The 27029-nt window shown below is 42.9% G+C and overlaps 1 pseudogene; it reads right to left on the bottom strand.

Moving 5' to 3' along the window:
• Positions 1-3254: 3254 nt before the first annotated feature.
• Positions 3255-27029, bottom strand: LOC139436714 (factor in the germline alpha-like; annotated as a pseudogene).

Genomic DNA, 27029 nt, shown 5'->3' on the forward strand with positions numbered 1-27029 from the left:
AATAGAGTAAGATATTAGGTGTAAGTCCTAGAGAAGATAGAGAACCCCAAAGAGTGGGAGGGGAGCGGGGGGACACTGCAAGTGCTATAGGCCCTGAAGCTTATTTCTTCAAGTTATAAAGTTAAGATAAAAATAGAGTTCAGTAAGTTTGTCACAGGCAAGGTCATTTAAAGGGTAGATGTTAAATGAGTTACCACGAAAAATTTCAGAATCTCCAAAACTTTCAAGACTGCACTTATTTTTCTCTAGAAAGTAGCTCTGGGCCTTTTCAATTTTCATACTTGTGGAAGGCTGAAACAGAAGAAAACCTATTGTAAACAGCTGAAGGATAACAGCAGACAGAAGAAATGTAACTAACCAAAATGTAGAACATTTAGTTTCACTGATAGATTCTTCAATTTAATGTTACCATTTTGTACCCATTAAAGTCCCATCACTTTAATATATCCCGCTGCTGGCTAAGATGTGAGGAGGTCAGGAGCCTTTTGGTATTAGAAGGTGGTATCGTACATCAAGTCATAGGGCGTACCTACACCCCACGACTCAGGAGTTCCACTTCTCAGGATCTATCCTAAAACACAAAAGTACACACGGAGAAAGGGCTAAACATGTCAAGTTATTTGCCATGTTTGAGAATAAATCAAGCCAGTTTGAATGGCAGAGAACTGTCTATTTGGTGGACTTCTAAAATTTGTTAATGAGATTACATAAGTAGCCTCTGAACATGCCAATGATAAAAGAAAACAAGACACAATGTTATGTACCCTAAGAAAACTTAATTCTGTTGTATAGGGAAAAAAACCAACATTTAGTATATTTCTATCAGTGGTTCTACCAGGGTGGTAAGATCACTGAGTCTTCTCAATTTTCTGAAATTTCAACTTGAAAAGTGAATCCATGACTAAAAGGACAGTCACTCAAATCATAATCAGGCAGTTCAGATATTGAAACCATGAAGAAACTCACTGATAACAGTCAAATGCTTTAACTCAAATTTTCTAGTCCACTAGTTTACACTGAGGGTAGTTTGGCAGAATAAAGTGGCTCAAGGGTGTAACATTATCACCACATCCTCTACCCAACACATCACTGACTCTCATTTCAGCCTCCATGTACAAATACTCATCTGGAGTGAGGAAAGACAGAGGATGCTTAAGAGGCAAAGAACCCCCACAAGGATTCAGACATTGACTTTAAATCCTGAACATGGTTCTTTATTTACTCAAAGATGATGGGCCTTAAAGGGGCAAGATAGAGGTTCCTATCATCTGAATTATGAGGGTTTATTAGGGAACTCATTGACAAGCTGAGGATGGTAAGAAAGTAAAGTCACATTTCTTCCCATCTAAGTCATGTTCATAACTGACAATCCTGCTTTGGGTGCATGAAAGTCCAGCAGGAACCAGAGACCAGAACCAGGCATTGTGGCCACAGCCAGGCCTTCGCACATCCAGAGGGAAAGTCCCACAAACGATCCTTCCCCAAACCCCTCATAACAAGTAGAGGTTTAGCCACCAAGCCTGATAGCGCCTCAGTCTCTTCCTGAGGTCCCGGTCCAGATCTCACAATGCTGGGGGACTCTGCCACTTGGTTCCTCTTCCCCCAAGTCTCCCCAACAAAGCAGGTGCCCCAGGCCTGTCTTCCACACCTGATTTGCCTGAAGGACACATTCCAAAAGGGAAAAATCGAAGAATATTTGGCTCAAAGGATAGAGTGTCCACCTACCACATAGGCAGTGCAAGGTTCAAACGCCAGGCCTCCTGACCTTGTGGTGAACTGGCCCATGTGCAGTGCTGATGCCCACAAGGAGTGCGCCCCATAAAGAGAGCTGCCCTACGCAAAGAAAGCGCAGCCCGCCCAGGTGTGGCCCTGCACACATGGAGAGCTGACGCAGCAAGATGACACAACAAAGAGACAGAGGTTCCTGATGCTGCAGACAAGAACACAAGTGGACACAGAAGAACACATAGCAAATGGATACAGAGAGCAGACAACAGGATAGGGGGAGAGAAATAAAATAAAATAAATAAACCTTTTATTTAAAAAAAAAGGAAAATCTTTCCAAAGAGAAAGGAAGTGATACAAAGAAGACCAGAAGAGTCCCTAAAATAACCTACTTTTTATAAACCCCTTCTCCTCCCATTAAAAGATCTGCCATTAACATGGTCCTTGAAGCCATTTTGTCCCTGATCTGTTCTGGACACCACAGCTATACCAAATGAGACATGCCTTTTATAAAGCCTCTCATAGCGTCTCCTAGAAACATTTCTTCTAGAAGTCCACTAGGATGGATGAGGACTAACTTCAGTCAACTTAAGCACCAGGCCCAGGACGTCAGAAATAGAATTTTTGGCTCTTTTGAATTATGCTCAGCTCACTGACAAGCTTGGGCAGCACACACCAGTGAGATTTTTTGTCCAACATGCTAAACTTCATACCATAAACCTACTTCCACGATTATTTCAATTCTACCCCATAGAAAAATGAGTTCCCACAAAGGGAATCTCCCTCTCATGTTCAAGAGATAGAAGCCTGTGTTCCCTCTGACATTTTCTTATCTCAGTCAGATTCAGCCTTAAGAGTCTTCCTTGGGTGTCTGGTTTCATCGCTTGTTCAGTGGCCCCAGCCTGGAGATCCACCACTGGAAGGGGCATCACTCCAAGGTTACTTCCATCCCATCTACCTGCTCTGGATCCCTCACCTTTTCAAACTGCCAGACAACTTCCAGAGCACATACCACCCCAGCACCAGCCCTTAAACCACCCCCAAGGATTGAGAAACAGTCAAGTCTCAGAGCCCAGTGAACCACTGGAACAGCCTTCCCTCTGAGCGCTAACGTCCTTAGTCCAGGGCTACCAAGTTAGACATCTGAACAAGTCGAATGGGCTAGTGAGATACAATAAGGGGTGGGTGGGGACTCTGACAAGCCAGAGAACATCTCCTTCAAAGCAAAGTTCAGTTTGGAATACTCTTCTAGCCAAACTCCTCAGAATATGCCGTGTGAGCCTCCCATGGTCAGAGATTCTTACCTTTTCATATTCCATGGACCCCTTTGCTAGTCAGGTGAAAACCAGAGACCACTTACTAAGTCCACACTATACTGTGTACTATTTAATAAATATATCACACCCACACTGACATATCCCCACAGGAATGTCTGAGTTTCAAGTAGTCAGGCCCCTTGTTAGGAAGCCCTGCCCTGAGGGAACGCTGGAGCAGATGAGCCCCTCCCCAAGCAGAAGCCTAGGGCAGCTTCAGGGGGAAATTTTCCTGTCACAAGTAGCTCCTACCTGGGGAAAAGGAGAGACAAGAAGGCTTCGGGGTGTTTCCAGGGTGCTAATAAGTTTATCCCAACTATCTAGGCCATCTCATTTCAGAGCTTAAAATGTTAAAGGAAGTTTCCCAAGTGATCAGTTTTATGCACCGATGATCACAACCTGAGGAGGGGGTTAGTGGGACTCCAGCACCCACAGAGCAGCCTTCTCTCAGCAGCTTTCCAAGGAATCTCCTGTGACATGGCAACACTTGAATCTTTGACTCTGCCTTATCCAGGCCCCACACATGGTCTTCATCCATATGTGTCCCCCAGCTCTCATGGCATCTCACTCCAAAACTGATAGGTTTTATTTATTTATTTTTTTTTTAGATTTATTTCTCCCCACCCCCACACTGTTTGCATTTGCTGTGTGCTGTGCCTTTAGGAGGCACAGAGGAACTGGACCTGGGACCTCTGGTATGGGAAGGCAGTGCCTACTCACTTGAGCCACCTCCATTCCCTGCTTTGTCTCTCTTAATGTTTTTTCTTCTTGTGTATCTTGTTGCATCATCTCGTTGCATCAGCTTGCTGTGCCCGCCAGTCACATCATCTTGTTATCTTGCTCATTTTCTTTAGGAGGCAAAGGGAACCTCTGCTCCAAGATTTTGTTGTGTCTTTTGTTATGTTTTTTCTTCTTATATCTCTTGTTGCATCATCTTGTTATGTCAGCTTGCCCCGCCTATCCATCACACCAATTCCTGATATTCCACAGTGAACTACAGACCTCTCATGTGGTAGGCGGGAGCTCAGTCACCTGGGCCACATCCACTTCCCATGTGTCCCTTTTCCAGAGTCACAGCCTCAACAATATCACAGACAATTCTGAACAAAAGATTCACACTCTTGAATGATGAGAAATACCCATGTCATAGCCGTGCACGACAAAGAAAAACAAAGTGAGGCAGCAAACACCTTTACCACCCAGCAATACCCAACCCCTACACAGTAAAAGCCTCCATCCTGAAACTCCACCAGTTCTACATGAGCCTCTCCTGGACTTTTTTTTAATCCCCATCTCTACCAAAACCACATGCTGTGGCTACACACAGCTCTAGTCCCTCTGTCAGCACACATCCTTGCCAATTCAATTGCCAAGTGAACCTGTTCTGGCCACACAAGTCAATCTCCATCCCTGCCATCAGTAAATTCTTATATACTTTAAGGACTTTGCGTTCCAGGGATGTTGATTTTGTACTACCTGTTTTTACCCCCAGCCTCCCAAAATAAATGCCCATCCTTGCCAGCACCAGGATTCTACTTCCCAGTTCCTCTCCAACGGCAGGAAGAGGAAACTACTCTGCAAACTGCTTCCCAAATCTTAGGCCCTTCTGCACACCAGCATTCAGTCCAATGTGTCATATCAGCTGGCACTGGGTCTCCAGTTAGGGTATGTGACCAGGATCCTGAAAACCTTACATAGCCATCCCCTTTGGATAAGCTGGACAGGACTCTAACCAGAGCCAGGAACCTTTAGTCATATAAAGGGCAGCCAGAGAATTGTGGGAAGATGGCAAAGCAGGAAGCTCCGGGAACTATTAGACAGTAACTGTCTCAATCAACTATTTCAAAACTCTGGAGTCCAGTAGAATACCATACAGCATCTAGGGAACAATGGGGAGAAAATTCTGGTACATGGAAATAAATGCCAGAGAATCACACTTACAGCACAGCTGTTACAATTACCCAACCCCCAATCTCGTGGCAGGCAACAGCGGGGTCCAGCCCTTGGCATAATTTGTTGGTGCCAGAAGAGAACAAAAACTAGTTCCAAGATCCAGGGGATGGGAGGAAGAGAATGGACCAAATGCTCCTTTGGAGGGCGGGGACTTGGCCCAGTGTTTAGGGCGTCCATCTACCACATGGGAGGTCCGCGGTTCAAACCCAGGCCTCCTTGACCCGTGTGGAGCTGGCCCATGCACAGTGCTGATGCGCCTAAGGAGTGCCCTGCCACACCGTGTCTCCCCTGCATAGGGGAGCCTCATGTGCAAGGAGTGCGCCATGTAAGGAGAGCCGCCCAGTGCGAAAGAAAGTGCAGCCTGCCCAGGAATGCTGCCACACACACGGAGAACACAAAAGATGATGCAAGAAAAAGAAACACAGATTTCCTTGCTGCTGACAACAGAAGCAGACAAAGAAGATGCAGCAAACAGATAAGGAGAACAGACAACTGGGGTCGGGGAAGGGGAAGGGGAGAGAAATAAATAAATAAATCTTTAAAAACAAAAAAGAAATGCTCCTTTGGATTAGCTACTTCAAACTGCTGGGCATCCAGCGCTGAGAGCTGCCAATGTTCTAACCCACATTGGACAGAAGCAGTAGAAGAGACTTAAAAGACGACATACTTCTTCAGAGCTGCGGGAGGACAGTGGAGGGGACGCATTTGGTAGGCAAATGCCAAGTCAAGAAAGCACAGCTTTGGGGAGCCATAGAAGCAGCTCTAGGCACCCAACCTGGCTGTCCCCTCAGGGCAGATTGGAGCCAGCCAGTGCTCCCTTTGAGGGGCCCTGGCCTTGCTCCAGCTGGGAAAGACCAAATTAGGAAATTCCTCTCTGGTGTTCCCCAACCTCTTCCCAGAATGTGCCCCCCAGGGAAAAGCAACTGGAGACTACAAAGGCAGTGAGAGAAACCATGGAGGCCAGTGGCCTAGGCAAAGGCTGCCAAGGCTGGCCTGCTTTACCCCCTGCAGGGGATCACCAGGGAGAGGGAGAAGGTCTGTGGCCTGAGAAGTAGAGGACAGGGGGCTTTCACACTCCATAAACAGGGAACCCCTAACACCACTAGCAAGCACAAGCCCAGCACAAGACACAGGCCAGAAGAGACAGGGAGGCCCCTGCACTTTGCATTCACCACGGGCTGACTTCCCTGATAAGAAGGCTCACCCCTGCAGAGAGTCCAGCCAATGCATATCCAGTTTGCAAACTTCTGAAGGGGTTTCTGCTAAGGTTTATTTGGTTTTCTTAGCTCCTGACACACAAGAAAACCTGTCATATCACGAGCTGGATACAAACTCAAGAAACAGGTCAAGGAATAAGTCTGAGCTAACATTGATATATGATTATGTATAGTATGCTATGAGAAATCAAAGAAACTGGAAACAATGGTCCATTCAAAGTAAAGAGACACAAATCCAGAGGACAGTGAAGATGACCTGACTGTGGATGTACTAGACAGACTTAAAGTGATCTTCAAATTACTCAAGGAGATGAAGTTGGGGGGGGGGAGGGGAGGAATGAAACACTTTTGGGGATTAAAAAAAAAAACGAATGTGGGAGTCTCAAAGAGCTAGAAGTTTTATAAAGGAACCAAACAGAACTGCTGAAGACCACAATAATGAATATGAAAAATTCCCAGGAGGCTTTCAATAGCAGATCAGAGCTGGTTGAAGAATGAATCACTGAACCTAAACACAAGACAAATGAGTCAGGTGGAGAAGAATTCAAAAAAGCAAAAATAGTCCAAGAGACCTCTGGGATACCACCAGGCATACTAATATTTGCATTCTGGGGCTCCGAGAAGAAGAGGGGACAAGGAATGTTCAAAGCAACAACAATTTCCTAAACTCAGCATGAGATGTTAATATGAACATCCAAGAAGCCCAGAGAACACCAAACAGGATAAAGTTGAAGAAATACACCCTGTCACATCCTGATCAAACTGGGGAAAGCAAAGGACAAGGAGAATGTTCTGAAGTTGCCTGAGGAAAGCAATGTTATGTGCAATGGAGTCCCAATTAGATTAAGTGCGCAGCTCACCAGAAATGGTGGAGGCAAGGAGGCAGTATGTTGAAATACTTTGCGTGCTGCAAAACGACAAATGCCAACCAAGAATTTTATATCCAGTGAGACTTCCTTTTAACAATGAGGGAGAAAATAAGACATTTCCAGATAAACAAAAGCTGAGGGAATTCACCCCCACTAGACCTGCCCTACAGGCGATGCTAAAGGGAGCTATTTAGAGTAAAAGGGAAGGACAGTATTCAGTGGTTCAAACACACAGAGAAACAGAGACTCCTGGTAGAGGTAACCATAGGGGTAGTTACTCCAGTACTGTCGTATTTTATGGTACGCAATTCTAATTCTTACCGCGGCAGCTAAAATGCAAATTAATAAGGACAGAGTGGGAATCAGATTTGATCCAGTAGTTAGGGCATCCGCCTACCACATGCGAGGACCACGGTTCAAACCCCGGGCCTACTTGACCCATGTGGAGCTACCTCATGAGCAGTGCTAACGTGCACAGGGAGTGCTGTGCCACGCAGTGTTGTCACCCACATAGGGGAGCCTGACATGCAATTCGTGTGCCCCATAAGAAGAGATGCCCATTAGGAAAGAAAATGCAGCCTGCCTCAGAATGGCGCCGCCCACATGGAGAGCTGATACAACAAGATGAGTCAACAAAAACACAGATTCCCATGCCACTGACAACAGAAGTGGACAAAGAAGATGATGCAGCAAATAGACACAGAGAACAGACAGCCAGGGTGGGGGGGTGAGGGGGAAGGGGACAGAAATAAATAAATAAATACATCGTTAAAAAGAAAAAAAAGGACAGAGATCTAGAAGATAGATACAGGAATGGTATATGTGGATGCTATTTAAGTAGGTACCAAATTAAATGACTGTTAGGGTTAAGATGTTAAGTTTCAGCTCCACAGGTAATCACCAAGTAAACACATGAAAAATATCTTCAAAGAAATGTTTTTCAAAATGGCGTAGTACCAAAAGCCAAATATGAGAGTAGGAATTAAAAGAATTGAGGGTCAAATATATAGAGAGAAAACTTGCAAACTCAAAATAGGAAAATGGCAAAAGAAAGTACTGCATTATCAGCAGTTACTTTAAATGTAATAGATTAAACTCCCCAGTCAAAAGGCAGAGATTGGCAAAAGTGGATAAAGTATTACCTAATTATATGCTGTCTACAAAAGACTCATCTTAAATTCAAAAGTCATAAGTAGGTTGAAAGTAAAGTGACAGAGGAAAAAAATATGCCATGCAAGTAGTAATATAAAAAAAGGGGGAGGAAGGGAAATGTATGTGGTTCAAGTGGTTGACCGCCTGCTTCCCACATGGGAGGCCCCAGGTTCAGTCCCCAGTACCTCTTAAAACAAACAACAACACAAGCAAAACAGAAAGTCAACTCAGGACAGCCAATGAAGCTCAGTGGTTGAACATCGGCTTCCCACATACAAGGTCCTAGGTTCAAGCTCTGATACCTAAAAAAAAAACAACAACAACAAAAAAACAGAGCAGGTATAGCTATACTAATAACAAAAAGTAGACCTAAGTCAAAAGCAGCTACGAGGGACAAATACGGTCATTGATACTGGTAAAGGGATCAATGCAACTAGACAGTTATAAATATACACATACACTTAGCAGCAGAGTCCTAAAATATATTCAGCAAATATTGACAGATTTGAAGGGAGAAATAAACAAAATAAACAGTTCTACATTAGGAAATTTCAATATACCACTTTCAATAATGTCTAGAACATCTAGACGGAAGACCAATAAGGAAAGAGAAGAATTGAACTATACTCTCAACCAACTAGACCGAACACACATATACAGAACACTTCATCCAACATCAGAATATACATTCTTCTCAAATACAAATGGATTATTCTCCAGGGCAGGCCATATCTTAGGTCATAAAAGAAGTCTCATTCAAAAATATTGAAGTCATACAAGGTATATTCTCTAAACAAAATGGAATGAAACTAGAAATATCTGAGGGAGAAATGGAAAATTCACAAATGTGGAAATTAAACAACCAATGGGTTAAAGAAGAAGTCACAAGGCAAGTTAGGAAGTATTTTGATGTGAATGGAAGAGAACACACAACATACAAAAACTTAAGGGATGCAAAGGTAGGGCTGAGGGAAATCTTTAGCTCTAAATGCTTAAATATGAAGAAAGGTCTTAAAAAAGAGACCTTACCTCAAAACTCGAGATCTAGAATAACAACCAATCGCAAAACAAGAAGGAAGGAAATAGACATTAGAGTGGAGTATATGAGAATTAAATAGAAATCATCCAGAAGTTGGTTATCTGAAAAAAAACAACAACAACAACAAAACCATTTATCTATAAGGGGGAGGGTAAGGGGGCAGAAAGGGGTGGAAAGAGGGAAAGAGGGGAAGAAAATCTGAAATGAAAAAATACCACTAGCCCACAGAAATGAATAGGAAAACCTAGATGAAATGAACAAAGTCCTAGAAACACAAACTACCAACACTGACTCAGGAAGAAATAGATAGCAGTGAACCAATAACTAGTAAAGAAATCAGATCAGTAAGCATCTCACAAAGAAGAGCCTAGGAGGAGGTGGCTTCAGGGGAATTTTACCAGTGTTCCAGAACAATGAACAGCAATCCTGCTCAAACTCATCCCCACTCCCCCAAAAAACCTGAAGAGGAAGGAACACTCCCTAACACATTGGAAGCCAGTATCATCCTCATACCAAAGCCAGATAAAGATACTGTAAGAGAAAACTATAGACCAATATCCCTTATTATCCTCAAAAAACTAGCAAGCTGAATCCAACAGCATGTTAAAACAATCATACACAATGACCAAGTGGGATTCCTATCAGGGATACAAGGGTGGGTCAATGTAAGAAAATTAATTGAATATACCACATTAACAGAATGAAGGGGGAAAAGCTAAGTCATCATCTTAATTGATGCAGAAAAGGCATTTGGTATAATCCAGCACTCCTCCTTCATAAGCACACTCAAAATTAGGAACAGAAGGAAACTTCGACATGAAAGGAGGCATCTATGAAAAACACACAGCTAATATAATTAATGGTGAAAGACTGAAAGCTTTCTCCTCTCTAAGATCAGGAACAAGACAAGGATGTCCACTTTCCCCCCCTGTTAATTCAACATTGTACTGGAAATTTTAGATCAAGCAATTAGGCCTTAGAAAGAAAAAGCCATCTAAGTTGAGAAGGAAACATTAACTTTCCTGATTTGTAGATTGCATTATCTATATAAAAAAAAAATGGGGGAACAGGGGAGGGAAGAATCATAGAGCTACTGGAACTAATAAATGAATTCAGCAAAGTAGTAGGGTGCAAGATCAATATGCAAAAGGCAGTAGTGATTATATGCACTAGTAATGAACAATCATTCAATAGCAGCCACAAAAATCAAATGTCTATGGGAAAGGAAAAAAACATCTAACCAAGGATGTAAAGGACTTCTACAGAAAACTATAAGACATTGCTAAAAAATCCAAGATGGCCAATGAAAGGGCATTCTGTGTTCATGCATTAGAAGACTAAATGTCATTAATATGTCAATTTTACACAAAGAAATTTACAGATTCAAGGCAACCCCAGGCAATTTCAACAGACTTCTTTGTAGATATGGAAAAGCCAATTGCCAAATTTATATACAAGGGTAAAGGCCCCTGAATAGCCAAAACATCTTGAAGAAGAACCACCAAGTTGGAGGACTCACAGTTCCCAATTTTAAAACTTATTACAAAGCTACACTCATCAAAGCAGCATGGTATTTACCAGAACAAAGACTATGGAATGTAACCCAGTTCAGAAATTAACCCTCACATCTATGATCAACTAATTTGACAAGGTTGCCAAGTCCTGTCAATGAGGAAAGAAGAGCCTCTTCAACAAATGATTCTGGGAAACCAGGATGTCCATGTGCAAGAGAATGAAAGTTCACCCCTATACCTCATATCATATACAAAAAAACTCAAAATGGACCACAGACCTAATATAAGAGCCAGAACTACAGAACCCCTAGAAGGAAACATAAGGAAGCATCTTCAGGACTTTGTGTTAGACGAAAGTTTGTTAGACTTTACACCCAAAGCACAAGTAATAAAAGATAAATGGGACTTCATCAAAATCAGTTTTTGTACAAAGGACTTTATCATAAAAGTAAAAATATAAACTAATCAAGCGGATAAAATATTTAGAATCCACATATTCAACAAGTATTTAATATCTAGAATATATAAAGAAATCCTACAAATCAGAAAAGACAGTTTTTAAAATTGGCAAATACTTGAATGGACATTTCTCCAAGAAAATATACAAGTGATCGAAAAGCACATGAGGGGCGGCGGAATTGGCCCAGTGCTTAGGACATCCGCCTACCACATGGGAGGTCTGCGGTTCAAACCCTGGGCCTCCTTGACCCGTGTGCAGCTGGCCCATGCACAGTGCTGATGCTCACAAGGAGTGCCTTGCCATGCAGAGGTGTCCCCCGAGTAGGGGAGACCCACGTGCAAGGAGCACACCCCATAAGGAGAGCCGCCCAGTGCGAAAGAAAGTGCAGCCTGCCCAGGAATGGTGCCGCACACACGGAGAGCTGACACAACAAGATGACACAACAAAAAGAAACAGATGTCCCCGTGTCGCTGACAACAACAAAAGCAGACAAAGAAGACACAGCAAACAGACACAGAGAACAGACACAGAGAACAGACAACCAGGGTAGGGGTGAGGAGAGGGAGAGAAATAAATAAATCTTAAAAAAAAACAAAGAAAAACTTAAAAAAAAAAGCACATGATATTTAACATCAGCCATTAGGAAAACGCAAATCAAAAGCATAATGATACACCATTTCATACCTATTAGAATAGCTACTATTAGAAAAAAGGAAAACTAAAAGTATTTATGAGTGGAAACAGGAACAAATTAATTCATTGCTGGTGGGAATGTAAAATGGTGCAGCCACTGTGGAAGGCACTGGCAGTTCCTCAAATTACAGAGCTACCATATGACCCAGCAAGCTCACTTCTAGTTCCATAACCAAAAGAAATGAAAGCAGGGACTCATACCTGTGTTCATAGTGGCATTATTTACACTTGCCCAAAGATAGAAGCAACCCATGTATCCATCCACAATTGAAGAAAAGAGTGGTATATAAACAATGGATTATTCAGCCATAAAAAGGAAATTCTGAATCATGCCACACACGGATGGCCCCTGAAGACATCATTTTGAGTGACTAAGCCAGACACAAAAGAATATTGTATGATCTCATGGATATGAAATAATTAGAATAAAACTCAGTCAATCTAGAATATCATTTACCAGGGGATTGGGTGGGGGTAGGTAATACTAGGAGTTAATGCTCAAGATGTACTCATTTTCTTGTTGGGATCATGAAAAGTTTTGGTAATGAATGGTGGTGACTGTAGTGATTAGAGAACAACGTTGTGGACCTAACTACCTACTTGAATGTAATTAAAAGGAAATTTAAAAATTAAAAAATAAAAATTTTTTAAAAGGAGACATTTTAGGTTGTATGCATGTTACTAGAATAAGAATTGTTTTAAATCCAAGGAACACAGTGAACCCCAAGTTAAATCATGGACTACAGCAAGTAGAACAATTATGTAAGTGTGATTTCATCTATTTTAAATGGATCACACCAATATGAAGTGTGAATAGCATGGTAAGTTTTCACAAAATTGTTGTAATGTTTTAGCATGGAAATAGCCATACTTCAAGTTATAGACGTTGACACCTAGATGACTTTAAGAAGGAACAATTTACCAGTCTCCTGATGGGGGAGATAACTCCAGGTGTAGACAGCATGCTCTGGTAACAAATGTATGCTGAGTCGCCACTGCCACCCTCTGCCCAGAGCCTGTCCTCGTTTTTCAAGCCCACCGTACAGCTGGCAGGCAGGGTGATACTTCTGGATGATTCTCTAACCACGGATATATGGGGTGCAGAAGTATTTTTGCTACAGTTCAGATCATCTGGGTCTTGTTTCTAGAAACCATATTTGGTATCAAACAGTATAATATGGCAGAGTTCGGCAATTTTTTTTTATTGACTTTGTAATAATATTACATTAAAAAAAAGTATATATATATGAGGTTCCATTCAACCCCACCACCCCCACCCCACCTCTCCCCCCCCCCCCCCCAGCAACACTCATTCCCATCATCATGGCATTTGGTAAGTACATCTTTGGGCACCTCTGCACCTCATGGTCAATGGTCCACATCATGGCCCATACTCTCCCCCATTCCATTTAGTGGGCCCTGTGAGGATTTACAATGTCCAGTGATTGCCCTGAAGCACCATCCAGGGCAGCTCCATGTCCCAAAGACGCCTCCACCTCTCATCTCTTCCTGCCTTTCCCCATACCCATCAGCCACCATGTCCACTTTTCCCAATCCAATGCCACCTTTTCTATGTGGACATTGGATTGGTTGTGTCCATTGCACCTCTATGTCAAGAGGAGGCTCAGATTCCACATGGATGCTGGATGCGATCCTCCCACATTCAGTTGTAATCACTCTAGGCTCCATGGTGTGGTGGTTGTCCTTCTTCAACTCCATCTTAGCTGAGTGTGGTGAGTCCAACGAATCAGATTGTAGGTGCTGGAGTCTGTTGAGGCTCAGGACCTGGCTATCACATTGTCAGTCCAGAGATTCAAATCCCCTAAATATATCTTAAACCCCAACACTAACTGCACCTCCAGCACATTAGCATGAAAGTCTTATGAAGGGAGATCCCATCTGAGTCCAGATTCATCACACATAAACACCATTTCCAATGAGGGGCCATCTGACCTGGTAGTTAACCCCATCGGCCATGACCATAACTCCCATGGGTCTCTTTAGCCCTCAAAGGAACCAATACCTGGGGGTTGTATCTGCTTTATCTGTCTCTCAGACTCTGCTCAGTTGTGCATAAGGGCAATCCCTCTGACAGCCACCAGGCTCTTTTTTAGAGACTCATAGCCATATAAACTCATTTCTCCTTTCCATTTCCCCCTTACATTAGGTCAAACAGCATTTTAAAGTCATGTTATTTTATGTAGACAGGGATATTCTGCTGATCTGCATTGAACCTTCCGTATAAGGACATTTTCCAGTTGCATCATCAGTTGGTAGTTGATAGTGGTCCCTCGGTGCCAGGGAGGCTCATCCCCGGGTGTCATGTCCCATGCTAGGGGGAAGGCATTGCATTTACATGCTGAGTTTGGCTTTGAGACTGGCCACATTTGAGTAACATGAAGGCTGACAGGAGGAAATTCCCAGGCACAATGCTGCTCTAGGCCTTGTTCTTATTTTAGGCTTATCAGCTCACAAGCATAGTCATTAGCATCAGGGGCTCACTGTTGAACCCTCACTCCATCCCGGTCCCCGCCGCTGCACCTGGGAGACTGTCGCTGCTCCCCTAGGGACCACGACAGAGCACCACTGGCCAGGAACCCAGTACCCCCCCTGCTGTGGTTTTTAATTGTTGCCACTATGAGTATATCCAAACATTACCATGCACCCTGGACATATGTTCTGTATAACTCCCTGTCAGCCATATATCACCTGTCAATGGTATCCCATACCAGTATCCCTCCATTGCCATTGTTGAACCACTCTGTGATCCAGAACTCCCTGAAATTTGAAGCCCAATATAATGTCAGGGTCCCTTACTAGGAAATGTCATATAGCGATGGGTTTAAAGGTTAGATAAAGAATACGTGTTGACTTGGAAAAAATTCTACATCCTATCTTTTTCTTTTCTTTTTTTTTTTTTTTTCCCTAATTATTGAGCTTCTCTTCACAGGAGTCCTAGACCACAGCAATGCATATATATAATATACAGCACTCCCATACATCCACCACAAAACCTTTTCCCTTCCACATTGATACTCTTACACCCTATTCACATCATATTTACTTAACGTGATGTACACAGTCTGAGACAATAGCTTTCTAACAAGGTGACATCTGTGCTTACATTGTGGTGCATACTTTAAGATACACAGTTTTTTACATTCTTAGTTATCCTATGTTTTACATTATGGTTTACATTATCAGTCTGTCATCTCCTATATGTTATGGTGTAATATTACATGTTTTATATCCATCCTTGTGTACTCTCACGAAACTCCTCTTTTACCCCCCATTTACCTTGGTTCCACACATTTAACGTCCATTTTCCCTTCCACCTTGGTGCCCACAGTGACAGCCAACCTCCGTTTCCCGAGGAGCCACTTCCAGAGATAGATGGAATAGTGTTCAGGGCCTAACTTGCTCAACTGCCCCAATGCCCTGGGAGCCACCCTTTCTCTCGAGGGATACAGTTCCCTCTATTTGATGGCATTAGTCCTCCCCAGGATGTGGGTCCACCCCCACTCTCACTACTTGGGTTTCTACCCCATGGTGTCACCCACTCTGGCAGAATGAGCATTTAGACATTCCCCAGGAGCCCGTCCTGCAACAGACCCTCCCCTCCGAGCATTCTAAACAGGTAACCCTCTTTATTATATTTTGATATGATTTTCTCAGCATTTTACTCTCCACCAACACCTGACCCTCTCCTGTGTTCATATGCTACCCCTCCCTCCCCCCACTTTTGGGCAATGTTACCCATCCACCCCTCCCCAGCCACCCTCAAACCCACAAAGCCCCAACCAAAGGCAACCCCTTGCCCCCCTTTTATCTCTTCTTTGTGTTCATACTTACACCATCTCATCTTAAATTCCACCCCTGCAGACATCAGCTCACATCCTTCCTCCACCCTCCAATTTCCTGTAAGCCTATCGATCAGTCTCTTGCTGTCTAGGGCAGCTTGGTTATTTCATATCATTGAGGTCATGTAGTATTTGTCCTTTAATGTCTGGGTTGCTTCACTCAACATAAGGTTCTCAAGATTCATCTATGTTATCACATGTGTTTGTAGTGTGTTTGTTCTTACAGCCGAGTAGTATTCCATTGTGTGTATATACCACATTTTATTGATCCACTCATCGGTTGATGGGCATTTGGTTTGATTCCAACTTTTGGCAATAGTGAACAATGCTGCTATGAACATAGGTGTACATATATTGGTTTGTGTCCTTGTTTTCAGTTCTGCTGGGTATATACCCAGCAGTGGTATTGCTGGGTCATATGGCAAATCTATGGCTAGTTTTTTGAGAAACCGCCATACTGTCCTCCAGAATGGTTGGATGCTTCTGCATTCCCACCAGCAGTGGATGAGTGTTCCCCTTTCTTCACATCCTCTCCAGCACTTGTATTCTTCTCTTTTTTTCATAGCTGCCAATCTTATGGGTGTAAGATGGTATCTCATTGTGGTTTTGATTTGCATTTCCCTGATAGCTAGAGATTTGGAACATTTTTTCATGTGCTTTTTTGCCATTTGTATTTCTTCTTTGGAGAAGTGTCTGTTTAAGTCTTTTTCCCATTTTTTAAATGGGTTGTTTATCTTTTTATTGTCAAGATATAGGAGTTCTTTATATATGCAAGTTATAAGTTTCTTATCAGATATATGGTTGCCAAATATTTTCTCCCACTGTGTGGGCTCCCTTTTTACTTTCTTGACAAACTCCTTTGAGGTGCAGAAGGCTTTAATTTTGAGGAAGTCCCATTTATCTATTAGTTCTTTTGCTGCTCGTGCTTTTGGTGAGATATTCATAAATCCATTTCCTATTACAAGGTCCTGTAGATGTTTCCCTACACTGCTTTCTAAGGTTTTTATGGTCTTGGCTCTTATATTTAGGTCTTTGATCCATCTTGAGTTGATCTTTGTATAAGGTGTGAGATGGTAATCCTCTTTCATTCTTCTACATATGGCTATCCAATTCTCCAGACACCATTTGTTGAATAGGCCACTCTCTCCCAGTTGAGAGGGTTTGGTGGCTTTATTGAATATTATGTGGCTGTATATGTGAGGTTCTATATCAGAGCTTTCAATTCGATTCCATTGGTCTATGTGTCTCTCCTTATGCCAATACCATGCTGTTTTCACCACCGTAGCTTTGTAGTATGTTTTGAAGTCAGGTAGTGTGATTCCTCCAATTTCGTTTTTCTTTTTCAGTATGTCTTTGGCTATTCAGGGTCTCTTTCTTTTCCAAATATATTTCATAGTTTTTCTAGTTCCTTAAAGAAGGCTGTGTTGATTTTTATTGGGATTGCATTGAATGTGTAGATCAGTTTTGGTAGGATAGACATCTTAATAATGTTCAGTCTTCCTATCCATGAACAAGGAATAGTCTTCCATTTATTTAGGTCTTCTTTGATTTCCTTGAACAATCTTGTATAGTTCTCAGTGTATAAGTTCTTTACCTCTTTAGTTAAATTTATTCCTAAGTATTTGATTTTTTTATTTACTATTTTGAATGGTATTTGTTTCTTGATTTCCTCCTGATCTTGCTCATTATTGGTGTACAGAAATGCTACTGATTTTTGCGCATTGATCTTATAACCTGTGACTTTACTAAACTCATTTATGAGTTCTAGAATCTTTGTTGTAGATCTCTCAGGGTTTTCTATGTATAGGATCATGTCATCTGTAAATAATGGAATTTTTACTTCTTCCTTTCCAATTTGAATGCCTTTTATTTCTGGTTCTTGCCTCAGTGCTCGAGCAAGTACTTCCAAGACAATGTTAAATAGGAGTGGAGACAGTGGGCATCCTTGTCTTGTTCCTGAGTTTAGAGGGAAGGTGTCTAGGATTTCTCCATTGTAAACAATATTGGCTTTAGGTTTTTCATATATACTTTTTATCATGTTCAAAAAATTTCCTTGTATTCCAATCTTTTGGAGTGTTTTTATCAAGAAAGGGTGCTGTATTTTGTCAAATGCTTTTTCTGCATCAATAGATATAATCATGTGATTTTTTTCCTTCAATCTGTTTATATGGTGTATTACGTTGATTGATTTTCTTATGTTGAAACATCCTTGCATACCTGGGATAAATCCCACTTGGTCGTGGTGTATAATTCGTTTAATGTGTTGTTGAATACGATTAGCAAGTATTTTGTTAAGTATTTTTGCGTCTAGGTTCATTAGAGAAATTGGTCTGTAATTTTCTTTTCTTGTGATGTCTTTGTTTGGCTTTGGTACTAGGGTAATGTTGGCATCATAGAAGGAGTTGGGTAATGTTCTTTCTGTTTAGATTTTTTGGAATAGTTTCAGCAGGATTGGTGTCAGTTCTTTCCGGAATGTTTTTTAGAATTCACCTGTGAAGCCACCTGGCCCTGGGCTCTTCTTAGTTGGGAGATTTTTAATAATTGATTCTATCTCTCTGCTTGTGATTGGTTTGTTAAGATCATCAATTTTTTCTTTTGTCAATATGGGCTGCTTATGTGTTTCTAGGAATTTGTCCATTTCCTCTAGATTGTCATTTTTGTTGGAATATAGTTTTTCAAAGTATCCTCTTATGATAGTCTTTATTTCTGTGGGGTCAGTGGTGATATTGCCTTTCTCATTTCTTATTTTGTGTATTTGCATCTTCTCTCTTTTTTTCTTTGTTAGTCTCGCTAAAGGTTTGTCAATTTTGTTGATCTTCTCAAAAAACCAGCTCTTGGTCTTGTTTATCTTTTCAAGTGCTTTGTTATTTTCTATTTCATTTAGTTCTGCTCTTATCTTTGTTATTTCCTTCCTTCTTCTTCCTGTTAGGTTACTTTGTTGTTGTTTTTCTAATTCTTCAAATGTGCAGTTAGTTCTTCAATTTTTGCTCTTTCTTCTTTTTTGATATATGAATTTATGGCTATAAATTTTTCTCTCAGTACTGCTTTTGCTGCATCCCATAAATTTTGGTATGTTGTGTTATCATTATCATTTGATTCAAGGTAGTCATTGATTTCTTTTGAGATTTCCTCTTTGACCCACTGTTTTTCTAAGAGTGTGCTGTTTAATTTCCAAATCGTGGTGTGAAATCTGGGCTTCTGTCCCTTGCAAATTTCCAGCTTGACACCACTGTGGTCAGAGATATTGTTTTGTATGATTTCAATCTTTCTGAATTCATTCAGCCTTTCTTTGTGGCCTAGCATATGATCTATCTTGGAGAATGATCCATGTGCGCTTGAGAAAAATGTATATCCTGCTGTGTTTGGGTATAGCGATCTATATATGTCTATTATATCCAGCTCCTCTAATATACTGTTCAGATGTTTTGTTTCTTTGGTGATTCTCTTTTGAGATGTTCTTTCCAGAGTCGATAGTGGTGTATTAAAATCCCCCACTATAATTGTAGATGTATCTATTGTTTCACTTAGCTTTTCCAGCGTTTGCCTCACGTATTTAGAGGCACCCTTGTTAGGGGCATAAATATTTATGATTGTTCGATCTTCTTGACAGATTTTCCCTTTCACTAAAATGTAGTATCCTTCTTTGTCTCTCACAATTGTTTCACATTTAAAGTCTATTTTGTCTGATATTAATATAGCTACTCCTGCCTTTTTTAGGTTATTGTTAGCTTGTATGATTGTTTTCCAGCCATTCACCTTCAATCTCCATGCGTCTCTGGGTTTAAGATGTGTCTCTTATAGACAGCATACGGATGGGTCATATTTCCTTATCCAATGTCCCACTCTGAATCTTTTGATAGGTGAGTTTAATCCGTTGACATTCAGTGTTATTACTTTCAAGGAATTATTTGTGTTAGCCATATTTTGATTGGATTTGTGTTTGTCATATTTTGTTTGTATTTTTTTTGTCTTTTTTGTTGTTGTTGTTGTTCTTATACTCTCCTCCAACTCTGCCTTTCCTGTTTTTTCCTTTCTTCCTGCAGGACTCCCTTTAGCGTTTCTTGAAGGGAAGGTTTCTTGCTGGTATACTCTTTCAGTTTCTGTTTGTCTGCGAATATTTTGAACTCTCCATCATGCTTGAATGCTAGTTTAGCTGGATAGAGTATTCTTGGTTGGAATTTTTTTTCCTTTAGTACCTTGACTATATCATACCACTGCCTTCTTGCCTCCATGGTTTCAGATGAGAAATCAGCACTTAATCTAATTGAGCTTCCCTTGTATGTGATGGTTTTCTTTTCTCTTGCTGCTTTTAGGATTTTCTCTTTGTCTTGAGCATTGGATAATTTGACAAGTATATGTCTTGCGGTGGGCCTGTTGGGGTTTATGACTAGTGGAGTGCGCTGTGCTTCTTGGATATGCACATCTGTCTCTTTCAGTAGATTTGGGAAGTTTTCAGCCATTATTTCCTGCAACACTCCTTCTGACCCCTTTCCCTTCTCTTCACCTTCTGGAATGCCTATAATACATATGTTTGAGCATTTTGCATTGTCATTCAGGTCCCTAAGTCCTACCTGGATTTTTTCTATCTTCTTATTGACCCCTTCTACTATCTGTTTGATTTCTGATGTACTGTCTTCCACATCACTAATTCTCTGCTCTGTCTCTTCTAGTCTGCTGATATTTGCTGCAAGTGTATTTTTGATTTCTTGAACTGTGGTGTTCATTCCCATCATATCTGTTATGTTTTTGCGTATGTCTGCAATTTCCCCTCCAAGTGATGTCTTCATGTTGTTAACCTCTTTCATTACTTTGTCAAATTTGTCGGTGATAAATGTTCTGAGATCTTTCATTGCTTGTGCAAAGTTTTGCTCCCCTTCATGATTTTTGGTTTGTTGAATGGATTCAGCCATGTTTTCCTGATTACTGGTTTGGTTTGTAGATTTTTGTTGCTTTCTGGTCATCTCTTTATCTTGATGGATTTAATCAGTTCCTTAGCTTCTTTGTCTACTCTTGGAGGTTAATTAGCTGTTATTTTTGCATAGGTGTTATATCTTCTCTTTGTCACTTTTTTCTTCTTATTCTAATTTCTTGTTGTTGGTTAAGTTCACTTTAAAGGTAAGTATTAGTGTTGGGGAAAGGCAATTGTGTAAGCAAGGGAAAAGTGTAAAGTAGTATTGGTGATATATGTTAACAAAGCAAGAATATGAGTTCTGGGAGGATGGAGGTTAGATTCATGTAAATTGTGTAGAGTTATAGCAGTAGGTAGAGTACTTATTATGAGGTAGATGATTGAATATGGGAGGGATATGGTATGAGCTAAAAAGCTATTGTTTTCATGAGAGAGGGAAAGAGCAAAGAAAGGTAATAGTTTCAAGAGTGGATAACAGACAGAAAACAAAACAAAGGTATTAGGAATTAAGACTTAGACCCTTCGTGGATCGAAGAAAGGGAGGTGGGAGGTGGAATATAGGAGAGACAGTAGATGGTGGCGGATATCAAGATGTAGGGGAAAGAGGATAGTGTAGGTAGCCTAAATCAGTTCACACAGAAATGAGGCAGTGGAGGATGAGAAAACCCAGTGAATGAGAGGTGTTTCCTGCCGCACCTATTGTATAACTGAGTTAAAATAAACTAAGTAGAATATGAGGGACAAGAGGGAGAGAGACAACAGAAAAAAAGAAAAAAGAAAAAAAGGGGGGGGGAAGGGACGAGAGGAAGAAAGGAAAAGAGGGTGGGCACAGGGTGGGGAACAGGTAGGGGAAAGAAAAAAAAAAAACAGATATACACGAACCAGAATTAAAACACCCACTACACAGCACCTACCACACACACAAAAAAAAACCTTAAATAACTGAGTAAAAAAAGACTTTGGGGGATACACTGTGAGAGAAGACTAGGGGATAATTCGGTGTTAGCAATCAGGGAATTGAAAAAAGTAAAGAATAAGTCAAAATGAAAATAAAAACAAAACAAAATGAAACGATAAAGAAAAAAACGCCAACATTGAAGGCTAGGGCATTTAAGGACCTCAGATGGACCTCAGTGCGTGATGGATTCAGGGATGGAAAGTCTGAGATACTGAGGACTCAAGAGGTGTGAGTCTCTGTGGTGTGGGTCACCAGAGTTTAGGGAATTCAGGCCTGGCAACCTCCAATCTGGTCAACAGGAAGCCTGGAAGCCCCACAGTGTAACACAGCCCTCAGGGATCCCCACAGCTGGGTGCCAGCCCTATGGGGGAAGTCAGATCCGCAAACTCTATATTATGACTGAACCCTGCAATTCACTTACTTATCTGGGCTCATTAGTATTGGTATATCTCACTTCAGCTTTTGGACAGCTCCCGTCCTGTGATTCCAAACCACTGCCACTAGAGGGCGCCTCTACACCGCAGCCACTTTACTAGTACAGATCCTAAGCCTGGCCTGTGACACCGAAAACAGATTCCAAAACCGGAATTCCCAAGCTTCGCAGAATATTCCCTAATCGGCTTCCAGACGTGTCCCCCTCCCTTACCGCAGCCTAAAACAATTTTCCATTTACGTCTCTTTATTGCCTACAGCCTATTTGGGTTGGAGATCGGCTGCCGGGCTTTTGGGGGCGGGGCTTCAGGCGAAAGCGCTATTGTTTGTGTTCCAATCAAAAGTTTCTCCCGCTTCACAACAAAACACCGTCTATCTTCCCAAATCGATCCACAAAGGCGACCCGTCGCATCAACCCGCCAACAGCTCGCCCAGAACTCGCGAACTCCTTAGCACCTCAGACCCATCTAAAAGCTGAGCCGCCGGGCAGGACCGCGGTTCCCCTCACCCCCAATAGGGAGGAGCCTGTGCGCGGGTCTCACCTGCAGGCAATAGAACCCCAATTATATCTACTAGACCAATCCTCTCGGTTACCTTTCCACCCAATTGATGTCCAGGCACTTCTGCCCTGCAAAAATCCTGAAAAAGCCCCGCCTTGGAGAACCTGCAGCCGCGCCCAGCCGTCTCTTCCCGGGACAGACTGCTAAGGCAAGTTCACTCAGCGACCATCTTGCCTCCTCCTCTGAGTTTGGCAATTTAAATCAATATATTCCAGAGGTTTAACTGACCAAGTTTCATTTAAGCAGTAAGGGCAATATTGAAGGTATGGAGAGAAAAGTTTTACCCAGTCGACTAATTCTATTATTCTATAACCTTAAGATCTTCTGTACTGGGCAACTAAATATTACAGCATAGGAAAATCTTAACTGCTCTGCCTTTAAGCAGAAAAAAAAATCATTTTTGTTGCACAAAACACAAGGAAAACCTAAGGCAGCCACCTGCACAAGTCTAAACACTGTGACCACACCACAACCCAACCATTCGCTTTGGCCAATAGACAATCCATCCCCATCGCAGGATGTGTCCTCCCAGCACCACCTGACCAGTACTGGGGGACAAGCAGAAGGAAAGAACCAATTCAGCAACACATTATACACCTGGCTGTTTCTGACCAAACTTGGCAAAATATTTCTCTTCTCTTTTCTCTCTCCTCATCTGTCTTTAAATACAAACCTATGACCTTCACTTGATCTGACGGCTTTTCTCTTGCTTCCATTCTTTTCATCCCTCTTCTATCAGACTTGCAGGTTGACTGGAACTTGAACTTTGTGACTTTTCTCTGCTTGGACACCAAATCTTTACCAATAATATTCCCTCAACCCTCTCTGTACAAGTTGACTTCCAGCCCACTCCTCTACTAACAAATGCTGAATCTGGTTGCTACCTCAGCACCCCTGTAGCTTCTCACAGCTTCCCATGGTGGCCAAAACTCTCTCCTCCTCGATCTTTTGACCCCACCTTGGCTCCCCTACCTTCTTTCTCATGGCTCCTCCTTCCTCTAGCCAACAGGTGTTCCCTGGGGCTCACTTCTAAGGTCTCTCTTCTTCCCTTTATTGATTCATTTTCACACCTTCTGTAGAACAAGCCCATAAAACCAGCCCAGCCTTCCAATGCCTTTTGGACACTTCTGAGCTATGCCACCCTGATAACGGCGGTGATACCCGGGGTTTCATTTTGCAAAACAGGCTCTCTACATGCCAAGGTTCAGTTAAGTACTTAGCATTTCTCACCCAGGTGCCCTGGACAGTGGCAAGAGCTAAGTGTATAGATGGTTAGGAATGTGACCAAAGCTCATGTAAACCTGGATTCAAATCTCAGCCTTGACATTTCTTAGCTCTGTGGTCTTAATTTTAGTTGCTCCTTCTATAAAACAGGGATTGGAACTAGCTGACAGAATTGTCAGACACGAACTGGAAGTATACATCAAGTACCAGGCACACAGAAAAGGCTCATTAGATGATAGCTAGTGACATTCTGAATTCTTAAGCCTTTACCTCAGCATCTTTGGCTCCTTCCAACACATCACTGAGAATTTGTATGTATTCAGTTGCCCCTTTAATGACATCAACTTTGCTAGGCTTCCTGCTTTGTGGAAGGAATGTCACAAGTGCCTTCAGCTTGGCAAAACCACAATTGAGGTTTTTATCTAGAAAACAAAAAGGTACAGTGACACAGAGAAGCTAATTTGTACATATCCCTCCCCAACCCATGGAAAGGGCTTGTGAAGCTCATGTCTACAGCCCTTTTATCTGGCTGGCGAATCTAAGCAGGCATATTCTGAAGAGCAGTAGTTCCACTGGCAGAGACTTTCAGGGCAAAAGGAGCAGCAAAACTCAGCACTGTGGCTGAGCCAGGGGGTACGTCTACATCGTCCCTTGACTGTCCCACATCCACTGGAGAGGGCACCCAATGCACTGTAGTAGAGAAGCACTAGGAAGTCTTTGTTAAAAACTCCAAGTCAACTACACCAGGATGGAAAACCCCCTCCCCCATTCACTACCTTTATAAAGCCTGTAGGGTATTTAAATCACTCAGCCTCGGGTTGTTTAGCTGCAAAGTGGAGAACACCAACCTTTCAGCTTTTTGTGGTGAATAATGTAATGACAGGTAAAAATACCTCACCAAGCATCGCAGGCTTAGAAAGTCATCAGTAAATGGTACTGATGACTAAAATGGACACACACTTGTCTACTCAGGCACTGTGCCACAAACCTTTCAAACTTTTCTAGCTGAGCTAATGTTTTACTGGCCAAAGAATCTGTAGTTGAGGACACTTGAAACGTAGCTTGAGGTGACTCTTTTTTTTGTCAAAGAGGCCAGAGGCCCTGGGCTACCAGCACCTCATTTTACTGGAGTGTGACACCTCACCACCCTCTTTCCCAGCTCTAAAGTCCTGGAACTCTGATGACCTTGCCCCTGGAGGACACAGGCCCTAGAGCAACTGGCTCCCTGTGGACACCACCAAGGATTTACTTTGAGACCGAATTGTGGAGGAAAATGTGGAAGGGGGCATCCTTTGCGACCTGAGCACTGGACCAGCTCACACGATCGGGAAACTGAGGCTCAACGTACCAGTACTAATGAGCTCTTTAAAAGCACCTGTCGGTGGAGACACTTTTGCAGCTGTCAGGAGCCTCCGCTGTGCCCCTCCGGGACCCGGTTCCCGCCCAAGGCCAGGCGGTGAGGAGGCCACACGAGAGGCGCACAAAAAGCAGCCGGCTATGGTAGGGGCACCAAAGCCACCTTCTCTCCCCCGCCAACCAGGCGCACGAGGGGGACCTCAGGAGGTCTGAAGCCGCGGGGAGTGAGGCCGCCCGTGTAGGCTGAGAGGGCAGGGCCAGCCCGCCCGCGGGAAGGGGTCGGAGGCGGCGGAGCAGCGACGGCCCTGGACGCCCGCGCTCCTTGGCCTTGGCCCCGCGCCGCCGCTCCAGCGCCAACTGCACGTCCTGGGTCGCCGAGTAGTCGCCTAGGGCAGACGCCTGAGCCGGCAGATGGCAGCCAGCTGTGCAGCGGCCCGAACTGACTGCTCCCGCAGCACGTCCTGCAGCACCTCGGCCTCCGGGGCGTCCAGGAAGGCGGCGGCGCCGGGCTGGGCCCTGACGGCTCAGGCGCAGCGTCCATGGCTGAGCGCGAGGCCGGGCCCGCCCCCCACAGCCCCTGCCCTGCTGGGCAGAGGAGAGGCCGCGCTCAGGGAGAATTGGGCCGCCAGGGTTAAAGGCAGGAGCCGCTTTTTAACTAGCTCCACCGGTGATTACCATGAGCCTTGACTAACAGCACTGGTTCCCGAACTTGACTGCACCTGCCATCCCCTGGCGGGGGGCGGGGACCGGAGGGAAGCAAGTCCATAATAGACGATTCCAGCTCTATTCCTACATGTGTATTCAAAAAGACAGCTGTACATATGCATAAATTCACATACGTGTACACGTATTCATAGACACAAATTGACTGCAATGCAAGGTTTTAGAAATCCATTTTCACATAAATGTTGTAGAAAAAGGTGAAAGAATAATAACAAAGAGCTCCTGCCTCCACTTCTACTATTTAATCACATTTGCTCCATCACCCTTTCCTATGAATTGTCCCATTTTCATTATTCTTTTTCTGAACTATTTAAGCTGCAGAAATGATGTTCCAACAGGGAGGGAGGAAGGAAGAGGAAGAAGAAATTCTCATTGTGTCTGGGCTATGCTGATTCCAGAAATTCATGGGCCCATACTCATACGAATTGGAGAAGGGAAAGTGCTCTCTCACTATAGAATGCCACCAATTTGGCTACCATCAGGGAGTCAACAGTGGACACCAAGGAGTTGCTCCTCACGAAATAGTTCTCAATGACAAAAGAAAAACTAGTCAGTTTAGGGTGAAACCACCTGGCAGGCACCCCTTTGACCAGGTGATCAAGGTTAGCATCAGCAGTGGGGGCACAGGTAACATCATGCAACTCCTGATGAGATGCACGGAGAACAGCCCAGCACCGTTTCTATGGGATCCCTGCCAAGAAGGTCTGACCTAAGTCTCAACATGAGGAAACATTGGGCAGATTCAGCCTACGAAATGCTTGTGTGCTTACACATATACACCTAAATCTACATCTATGTGTGTGTGTATCTTATGCATGTGTTTATTTTTAAAGCCATGAGTGCACATTAATATTTCCAATTCCAACCCAACACCTCAGATTTCTCTCTAGTCTTTCCCCTTTCCTTATTTTTAATTTCCTTCTCCAAGAGTGAGAATCCTGACCCCCATTATCCTCAATATAGTGATTTATTTGCCCAGTTGCTGTGCATAGCCAATTTCCTAAGCACACCAGCCACTCACTTGGCTCCCTGCCATCTGCTTGGCCCCACCTCCTCCCCAGCTCCCAGCCAT

Source organism: Dasypus novemcinctus, chromosome 17, assembly GCF_030445035.2.
Source record: "Dasypus novemcinctus isolate mDasNov1 chromosome 17, mDasNov1.1.hap2, whole genome shotgun sequence".
NCBI classification, from domain to species: Eukaryota; Metazoa; Chordata; class Mammalia; order Cingulata; family Dasypodidae; genus Dasypus; species Dasypus novemcinctus.